This window comes from Lolium rigidum, chromosome 2 (genome assembly GCF_022539505.1).
Source record: "Lolium rigidum isolate FL_2022 chromosome 2, APGP_CSIRO_Lrig_0.1, whole genome shotgun sequence".
NCBI classification, from domain to species: Eukaryota; Viridiplantae; Streptophyta; class Magnoliopsida; order Poales; family Poaceae; genus Lolium; species Lolium rigidum.
Window position 1 is genome coordinate 266242791 of NC_061509.1, and position 10944 is coordinate 266253734.

Consider the following 10944-nt stretch of genomic DNA (forward strand, 5'->3'; position numbering starts at 1 on the left):
CGCTGCCCACTCATATGCATGTGGCTTGTTGAACACCTCCAGCCGCACAGAGTGATGAGACAGTTTGGGCTACTTGTTGTTACTTGTTGTTTGAATCTACTTGCTACGATGTGAGCTATGAAGTGTTATATGTGTATGTTCTGAAATTGCTACTTGTTGTGTCCAATGTTGTAGAGTTTGGTAGGATTTTCCAGGTTTTTAACACAAGTCAATGTGTGGCGCCCTTCACAGTGGCGCCACACTGCACTGTGTGGCGCCCACGGCATCGGCGCCACACATGCCAACTTATATCCAGTATTGGGTCGAAAACATCCAGGGGCTCCGGACGATAAGTCCTTAGCCGTTTTGGCGATGCTCTTTGTGTGGCGCCTGTGGCATCGGCGCCACACATGCTACTGTGGCGTCCGTGGCATCGACGCCACACATAGAGCCTCGCAAAAACGGCTAAGTCCCAGACGAATTGTCTCACAGTATGTTTTGGGCAATTGTAAGGGCATGTGTGGCGCCCATGGGAGCGCACCAGCTCAGCGTCGATGGCGCCACGTTGGTTGGGAGAGTGGCGCCGGCAGGAGGGGCGCCACACTGGCATGTGTGCCGCCGATGGGAGGGGCGCCACACAAAAGGGTTAGATGGGTGAAATAGTTTCGCCGATAGGTCAGTCTGTGCTTTTCTTCCACTTTTAGGTTATTTTTGTGCAAATCGCCTCCTGGAGCTTAGAAAATGCATCACTACGGTCCCCAATCTCGCTAGGTAAGTCCATATACGGTCCATCCTCAGTACAAATGACGACCGCTGCGGTCTTCCAGTGTACCCAGTCGCGGAAGCAATAAGAAAAGGCATGCTCGATGGGTCCGTACTCCGTAGCAAATACAATCGCGTGTATGTGCAAGTGTGTTACGGCGTACACTACTTTTTGGTACTACCACTAATCGATCTACCTTTTTTTTTGCACAACTAATCGATCTACCTTGGCTGCATGTTTCGAACGTGTTCATCTCGCTACGTCGGACGTCAGTAAGTGAGGCTGAGACAACAGTGGTGACCATAGCGGGCACCGCCGCCGTGCATCCGGAAACTGAAGTTGTCCTCGTAGAGTAAGGCAATCTCCAACGCGGCGACGGAGAAAAGTGGAGACGGGTCCGTTCTATCGGCGAGAAAACACGCGAACCCTACCACTTTCTCGTCGCAAATCCGCCTTCCTCTCGTAGCTCTCTTGTCGCTGGCACCACCCCTCGCTAATCTGCCGGCTGGTTCCTATATTCCGCCGTCTCTTCTCTCATCAGCCTATATTCCTTCGACCGCCTCCCGTCTGCCTATATTCCGCTGTCGGGCTACTCCTCGTGTTGACCACGCCCGGCAGGTGTTCGTCCATTTGCCTGGATGGCCATGGACTCGGACGACGAGGAGGAGCAGATGTTCGCCGAGCTTTTTGAAGAAGAGATGGCAGCCGCCGCCCAATAACGACATCAATGTCTTGCAGTGCTCTCCGATCTTCTCCAAGCTTGTTGAATGTCATGCTCCCCCGGTTAACTTTGTGATCAATAGCCGGCACTACAACAAGGGATACTATCTTGCAGACAGTATCTATCCAAAGTGGTCAACATTTGTGAAAACTGAAGATTGAAAGTGCATAGAGTCCCCATGTATGGTTTTGGTAATTAATGACAATCCCTATGGACTAATGTTTGCATTGAGTCATATGTGTAGGAGTTGTCCATAGGCAATGCTTGAGTCAAACCGTTGCATCCTTGCATCCATCTTTCTTGGTTGTTATTTGGATCTTATCCATATGATGTTATTTGGAATGGTCCGAACTTGGTCGGACGAGTCTTGACGGCCAGATTGGTCCGGCCAAGCCTGGAAGGAGTCGTCCTCTGCGGCGGCCGCCTCCCTGCGGCGTTCCATCTTGGCGTCGAACGCCGCGTGGGCCTCCTGCTCCTCCTCTGCTTCCTTCTCCGCGTCAGCCAGAAACTTCGCGTCCCTGACCGGATCGAGGGGGTCATCGGTGATGTCGTCGTCCTCCAACTCCTCGTCGGAGCTCGAGACCGGGGGAGGTGGAGTCGGAGGTGGAGGCGTCGTAGCCTGGCTGCGGGCGGCGCTGCTCGTGGCAAAAGGTGGAGGTTGTACATGGGCGGCGCTAAAGTGGAGGCTGTGCAGCGGCTAGAGTTTTGTGTGGGAGGAGATGAGATGCCCGCGCCCCTGTTTATATAGGCCGGAGGCAGGCGACGGTCGCGGCACGCGTGACATCGTCATTACTTCGTGCGCAGAAGTAGGCGACGACCGCGCACCATGCAAGGCATCACCATTGACGTGACCGCAGCCTACCGAAGCGACGCCTCGGCGCCAGTGCTGGAGCGTCTGAGAAGACGCATCGAGCCTGAGTCATTGCCAAGCGGGCCCGACGAAACATCTGTCAAATGCGAGCGGGCACTTTGCGCATATTTGAGTTAGGTTTGCGTCGCTACGAACGACCCGATCACTATGCGGCGTCCAGCTCGAGCAAAACCCAGACGCATTCTACGACCACGCGGACGTAAACGGACGCTTACGTCGCTCCGTTGGAGGAAGGTGTCACGGAGCACGTGGCATAAGCGGTTGGTTTTGAGGTGAAGCTGGGCGGGATTGAGAGCCCCGTGGTGCCACATCAGCAAAATACAGTGGTCACGTATCTAGGATCGTATGTGAATGTAGCGATCGAGATTAAGGACCGTAGTGGTGCATTTTCTGAGTTGAAGGACCGTTTCAGACATGGTCAACAACTTCATGGACCATAGAGCATTTTACTCAGCTGATAATTCCTCGATCTATACAAAGTCATCAACTGCCAGGTCACTAACATGCTCCACAACCTTCACGGCAGCCGTGGCGACACGGCGTGGCCGAAGGTCAGGACACCTCATACCAGCCAGATCACTGCGAGCTGAGGTTGATGGAGGGAGGTGCCGCAGCGACATCATCAAGCTTTCTTTTCTGAAATGGGGGCATAACCCAGCCACTTCATCAACCAAGACCAAGATTTGATGTCTGCTTTTTATTTGTATTAAATCGTAATTGTGTGAATCATTTCATTTTACGAATTAACCTAGGATTAATTATTTACGGGTTAACTTCATGGCACGCTTCTTGTGTATGGTAGTCACGCACGAATAACTTGCCGCCCTAGGTTGGTTTAACGGACAAAACATCTCACCGTGTGTTGGACTAATGCATTCTAAATTCCGTGATGTGCCTTTTACACACCTCGAGGCACATAGATACTCTGAGGAAATCGGAAAATGCATTGAAAGTAGCGGTGCATCCTAATAAATTGATAAATTTACTCTTAGACTAGTCACAGTGGAGAGTATCATAGAGTAGTATCATGCATATGGGGAAATGCACTTTGGCTCATAGGAGCATTTGCTCTCATTATGTGAATCCACATTTTGAAGTGTCAAAAAATTCTAAACTAAATTTTTACATGTACATGTAAACATTTTATGTTAGTACACAAATTTTCAAAAAAAGAAAAAAATTCGGTGGCTCCTATAAAAAAGACAAATTTTAATGTTGTAACACGACTACATACAACATATTTTTTTGTCTTTTTTGTACACATCACATAAAATGTTGTTTTCCACGAAAACTTGTGTACGAATATAGAATGTCACGATGTATACCAAAAAATTTATATCAAATTTTTTTAACATTTTTAAAATTAATTTTTAATTATTTTATATAATGAGAGCATTTGCTCCTACGAGCCAAAACGCCACCTCCCATGCATATGGTACTAGTGTGTGATACTATCTTCACAATGCATACTATCATGTAGTAGTATCATATGTTTATTATATTTAATGATTTGTAAAATCTCAATGCAAAAGTGTGTACAAGATTGGTTTGACATTAATTTTTCTATTTCTACGTGCTATGATACAGTATCTACCTATGATACTAGTACCATCTCTTTCTTCATTTATTGGTGTGACACATCAACTTTTTTGCATGCATGTGATGCATGATACTAGGATACTCCCATTGTGGGTAGTCCTAAAAGTGTTATGCACATGGTAATAGCATGTCAAGCCCAGCTAGTGGTTGTGTGCAGTATATATACCATTGCATTGGCCATAATGCGAAGACGCCAAAGTCTAGTTGAAAGCATACCACTAATCTTCTATCATACTCAAATCTTCTAGCCGTGAGATATTGGGGACAACCAAATTCCGGTGATCCGATAGTTTGCTGATATTTGTATGTACTATGTCCACAGTCATCATCTTGTTTGCCTCTGTAGACGAAACAATTCGCCTTATTTGCACTCATGGTGCTGGTGTTGCTCTAGGCGGATAGCTGGTTTGTGATGTTCATATGAGCAGTAGTGCGTCAATCGATGTTGGGGGTACTAGAATTGTGTGTGTAAGCTATCTATCGAGCGTCACCCAAATGACAAACTGCTTATACAATCCCATCGACCTCGTGTGGCAATTCCTCGATCTGTACAAGGTCATTAACAGATGGGTCACCAACATGCTCCACAGCCTCCACGATAGCCGTGGTGACGTGGCGTGGCTGAAGTCAGGACAGCCGTGGTGACGTGACGTGACGTGACGTGGCGTAACGTTACTGTGAACTACGGTTAATGGAGGGAAGGTGACGCACTGCTAAGATCAAGATATTTTTTCCAAATTGCGGGCATAACCCAGCCTCTGTATCCACCAAGAACAAGATTTAATGTACTGGGTATTTTCTTGTTTGCAATAAATGCTAAATGTGTGAGTTGTATCCTTTCATGAATTAACCTAGGATTAATTATTCCCCAAAAAAAAATTATTCCCTTTGTGGAAAAAACTCAATGCGGCGCTTCTTGTGTATGGTAGGCATGCACAAATAACTTATCGTCCAAGGTTTAACAGATAGTCCGTACATCTCACCATCCTGGCACTAGTAGAAAATGGGGCATCAACACCGGTTCGTAAGGGACTTTTGCACCGGTTGTAATTGGCACTAAATTCCCCCTTTAGCACCGGTTGTATTGTGATACGGTGCTAAATGGGTACCACGTGACGGCTGCTGAGCGCCCGGGCAGGAGGATTGATGACCCACAAGTATAGGGGATCGCAACAGTCTTCGAGGGAAGTATTACCCAATTTATTGATTCGACACAAGGGAAGACAAAGAATACTTGAAAGCCTTAACAGCGGAGTTGTCAATTCAGCTGCACTGGAAACGGACTTGCTCGCAAGAGTTTATCGATAGTAACAGTTTTATAGCAGTAGCGGTAGTAAAATAACAGCAGCAGAGTAACAAAGACAGCAGTAGTGATTATAGTAAACAGCAGAATTAAAATACTGTAGGCACGGGGACGGATAACGGGCGTTGCATGGATGAGAGAAACTCATGTAACAATCATAGCAGGGGCATTTGCAGATAATAATAAAACGGTATCCAAGTACTAATCAATCAATAGGCATGTGTTCCAATTATAGTCGTACGTGCTCGCAATGAGAAACTTGCACAACATCTTTTGTCCTACCAGCCGGTGGCAGCCGGGCCTCAAGGGAAACTACTTGGATATTAAGGTACTCCTTTTAATAGAGTACCGGAGCAAAGCATTAACACTCCGTGAACACATGTGATCCTCACATCGCTACCATTCCCTCCGGTTGTCCCGATTTACGTCACTTCGGGGCCATTGGTTCCGGACAGCGACATGTGTATACAACTTGCGAGGTAAGATCATAAACAACGAATATCTTCATGAATCAATAACATGTTCAGATCTGAGATCATGGCACTCGGGCCCTAGTGACAAGCATTAAGCATAACAAGTTGCAACAATATCATAAAAGTACCATCTACGGACACTAGGCACTATGCCCTAACAATCTTATGCTATTACATGACCAATCTCATCCAATCCCTACCATCCCCTTCGGCCTACAGCGGGGGAATTACTCACACATGGATGGGGGAAACATGGCTGGTTGATGTAGAGGCGTTGGCGGTGATGGCGGTGATGATCTCCTCCAATTCCCCGTCCCGGCGGAGTGCCAGAACGGAGACTTCTGGCTCCCGCGATGGAGTTTCGCGATGTGGCGGCGTTCTGGAGGGTTTCTGGCGACTTCGACTTCTCCCCGTGCGTTTTTAGGTCGAGGCGAATAAGTAGTCCGAAGGAGGGCGTCGGAGGCCAGCCGAGGGGGCCACACCACATGGCCGCGCGGCCCCCCCTGGGCCGCGCCGCCCTATGGTGTGGGGCCCTCGGGCCTCCACCTTACTTGTCCTTCTGGCTCCGTCAGTATTCTGGGAAAATAGGCCCTTTCGTCAAAATCCCGAGGTTTTTCCTGAAAGTTGGATTTCTGCACAAAAACGAGACACCAGAACAGTTCTGCTGAAAACAGCGTTAGTCCGTGTTAGTTGCATCCAAAATACACAAATTAGAGGCAAAACAATAGCAAAAGTGTTCGGGAAAGTAGATACGTTTTGGACGTATCAACTCCCCCAAAGCTTAGCTTATTGCTTGTTCTCAAGCAATTCAGTTAACAACTGAGCGATAAAAGAACTTTCACGAACACATTTGCTCATATGATGTATATATTCTCATGATATGGCTAATACTTAAGCAGTTCATAATAGGATACATGCAAATAAGATCATCTAACAGCTATGTCAATCATGAAGAAGTACCAACAATTAATAATAAGCATCATGAATCATGTATATAAGCAGGATTGCAATGCTCATAAGAGAGTATGATAAAGTGGTATCTCGCTTGCCTGTATTTGATTGGCAAAACATAAATGCCCGGGCACCTCTGGAGTTCATAGAAAGACTAGAAGTAGTGATTGTCAAAGATAAAAGCATCAAAGTTATACCACAATCAATCATATTTTGAGACAAGCATATTATACTAAGAATGACAGTTGTGCTCTCAAGAAAGTGCTCAAAGAAAGGATGGAGACACAACATAAAAGTAAAAGATTGACCCTTCGCGAGAGGGAAGCGAGGGATTAACATGCGCTAGAGCTTTTCATTTGTAAAGCAGGAGTAAAATTATTTTGAGAGGTGTTTGTTGTTGTCAACGAATGGTAATGGGTACACCAACTACCTCGCCAACCGGACTTTCAAGAGCGGCTCCCATGAATTATTTGCATTTTTATGTGGCACTCCTTCCAACCTTTCTTACACAAACCATGGCTAACCGAATCCTCGGGTGCACCGCCAACAATCACATACCATGAAGGAGTGCCTTTTTACTTTAGTTTTATTATGATGATGACACTCCCCCCAACCTTTGCTTACACAAGCCATGGCTAACCGAATCCTTCGGGTGCCGTCCAACAATCACAAACCATGGAGGAGTGTCTATTTAAGTTAATTAATTCGGGACCGGGAATCCCATTGCCAGCTCTTTTTGCAAAATTATTGGATAAGCGGATGTGCCACTATTCCATATGAGAGTCCGTCAAAAGTAAATGACAAGGTTGAAAGCTAAACACCACATACTTCCTCATGAGCTATGAAACATTAACACAATTTGAGAAGCATTTTGAAGGTTTTAAAGGTAGCGCATGAGAATTTACTTGGAATGGTTTGAAATGCCATGCATAGGTATTTATGGTGGACACTCTGGAATAACTTGGTTTTCATGTGTTTGGAGGCACGAGCAGCGTTCCCGCTCGGTACAAGTGAAGGCTAGCAAAAGACTAGGGAGCGACAAATCAAGAGAGCAAGAATGCTTGTCATAATCATGCTTGCGGCAAAATAAATTTACCGAGGCATAAAAGTGATACAAGAACTCTGAAGCAATGTAAATCATTGAGGCTTAATTGACTCTTGTTCAGTCATATGCATGCGTGAGCATGTGCCAAGTCGATATAAATGAATTATTCAGAGGAGGATACCACAATGCCATACTTACTTATGAATAAAACAATGCAAGCAAACATCCATGACATGCTACTCATATTAATAGATTGGAGCTAATCATGAGAGATCATGAACTACTAGACTTTCTTAAATAACATATACCTCACATGAACCAACTAAGCATGCTCACATGGATGAGTATATGTACAAAAATGAAAACAAATAGAGTTCATACCAGCCTCTCACCACAATCGGATTGTCGTAGATCGTCATTATTGCCTTTTCACTTGTGTAGCTTGGATAATATGAAATGAAAACCACGCTCCAGCCACCGAAGACCATTGAACTCATAATGAACTTTACAAACCAAAGAAGAACAGCAAATATTTTTGGTGTTTCCGAATTTGAGAACAAGAACAAAAGGAAACAAGCAAACAAAGCAAAATCTTTTTGGGTTTTCTTATAGCAAACTAGCAATAGCAAATAAAGCGAAACAAATGCAAGAAACCAAGATAAACAAATGATGAAGAGAAACAACAGAAATATTTTTGGTCTTTTTGTGTTTTGGGAAAGAAACAAAGTGGAAACAAGAAATAGCAAACTAAAAGAAACACAGAAAAGCGAGATGGCAGAAATCTGCCAAAACCTGACAGCAGTACAGAAATCGATTTTTACAAAAATCTTACGTTGCTCAGTTCAAAAAGTGTTCAACTAATGAAAGTTAGATAACAACTTGGGGAACATGCACAAAAATTGGCTTCGCAAAATAACGTTCTGGCTGTGCGCACGAATTTTTACGGTAACAGCCCAGAATCTGTTTTCAGGCAGCACTTCCCCAAATATCATCTTCCTCTCATTAGAAAACCACTCAAACAAACTAAACAAGTATATACAAGTATCCAGCAACCATAATATGCAAAGAATGAGTGATGCCGGTATACCTCCCCCCAAGCTTAGGCTTTTGACTCTTCTTGATCACGTTATATCCCCCTTCTCTCTTGACCCTTAAAAACTTCCTTCACACCAAACTTCTCATAAACTTCATTAGAGGGGTTAGTACTCAAAAAATTTGAATCCACCTTGGTCCTGTAGTGGCACATTGCAGGAACTCAATAAAACATTAGCTATAGCCCTCTACGTCTAGAAAACTTCGCTTAAAGTCCACAAGAGACAATGCAAAAAACAGAGACAGAATCTGCCAAAACAGAACAGCCAGTAAAGACGAATTTTAAATAAATACTTCCGTTGCTCAAATCAGAAAACTCAAAACTAATGAAAGTTGCGTACATATCTGAGGAACACGCACGTAAATTGGCATAATTTTCTGAGTTACCTACAGAGAAAACAGCCCAGATTCGTGACAGATAGAAATCTGTTTCTGCGCAGAAATTCAAATCTAGTATCAACCTTCGATTAGAGACTTTACTTGGCACAATAATGCAATAAAGTAAAGATACAAATGTATTGCTACATTAAGTAAAACAAGTGAGGAATAAAGAAATGTTGTTCACCTCCTCTATGCATATAAAAAGTATTTGTTAACAAGGTTGATCAAGTCTTGCCACCAAATAAATTTTACATAGCATAAGAAGAAATAAACCTCAAATCAATCATGTTACCTTGAATTGTATTGATATGGATCCAATCACAAGAGTTTGATATTATTCTTTAGGCTCATATATAGGACAATCAATAGTTCCCACTTTGACAGTTCTCACATTAGAAATAGTATTAACTCCACACGCTTTCTCAATCCTCTTGGGGAAATAGACGGTGTGTTCCTTATCATCAACATTGAAAGTAACCTTTCCTTTATTGCAATCAATAACAGCCCCTGCGGTGTTAAGAAAAGGTCTCCCAAGAATATTAGACATATTATCATCTTCAGGCATTTCCAACACAACAAAATCGAGTTAATATCAAGCGGTTATTAGTAACTTGAACAGGAACATCCTCACATATACCAACAGGAATAGCGAGTAGATTTATCAGGCATTTGCAAAGATATATCAGTAGGTATCAACTTATCTAAGTAAAGTTTCTTATAAAGAGAAAAAGGCATAACACTAACACCGGCGCCCAAGTCACATAGAGCAGTTTTAACATAATTATTCTTAATAGAACAAGGAATAGTAGGTATACTGGGTCGCCCAATTTCTTTGGAACTTTGCCATTGAAAGAGTAATTAGCAAGCATAGTGGAAATTTCCTCATTGGGGATTTTCCTTTTCTTAGTAACAATATCTTTCATATACTTTGAATAAGGAGGCAATTTAATAGCATCAGTCAAAGGGATTTGCAAGAATAAAGGTTTCATCCAATCACAGAATTTATTATAGTGTTCCTCTTCCTTTGATTTTAATTTCTTAGCAGGAAAAGGCATTGGCTTTTGCACCCAAGGTTCTCTTTCATTACCATGTTTCTCAGCAATAAAATCTTCTTTAGTATACTTTTTATTTTTAGCATGCTTTTCAGGTTCTTTTTCAACCTCTTCTTTATCGGGAGTATCATTCTTATCATTATCTTTCTCATGTTCATTACCATTTTCGGTTTCAGCATCGAAATAGAAATACTATTAGGATCATTAACGGGTTCGGAGGATTCTACAACATTTTTATGTTTCTTCTTCTTTTTCTTAGATGGAGCTCTAGGTTCAATGCGTTGAGAATCTTGTTCAATTCTTTTGGGATGCCCTTCAGGATATAGAGGATCCTGGGTAGAGACACCACCTCTAGTTGTTACTTCATAAGCATGTTTTTCTTTAGAATTATTTCCTAGCAAGTCATTTTGCACTTTAGTGAGTTGATCAATTTGAGTTTGAATCATATGAAAATGTTTAACAAGCATCTTAACATCATTGGAGGTTCTCTCCACAATATCATGCAATTCACTAATAGCTTGAGAATTTTCCATTAGATGATTCTCTACTCTCATATTAAAATTTTCTTGCTTAACAATATAATTATCAAACTCATCTAAGCATTGCGCAGGAGGTTTTGAATACGGAATATCTTCCCTAGTAAAGTGTTGAAGGGAGTTTACCTCAATCATGGATGAAGGGGGAATTATCTCACATATATCTTCTATTGGAGGT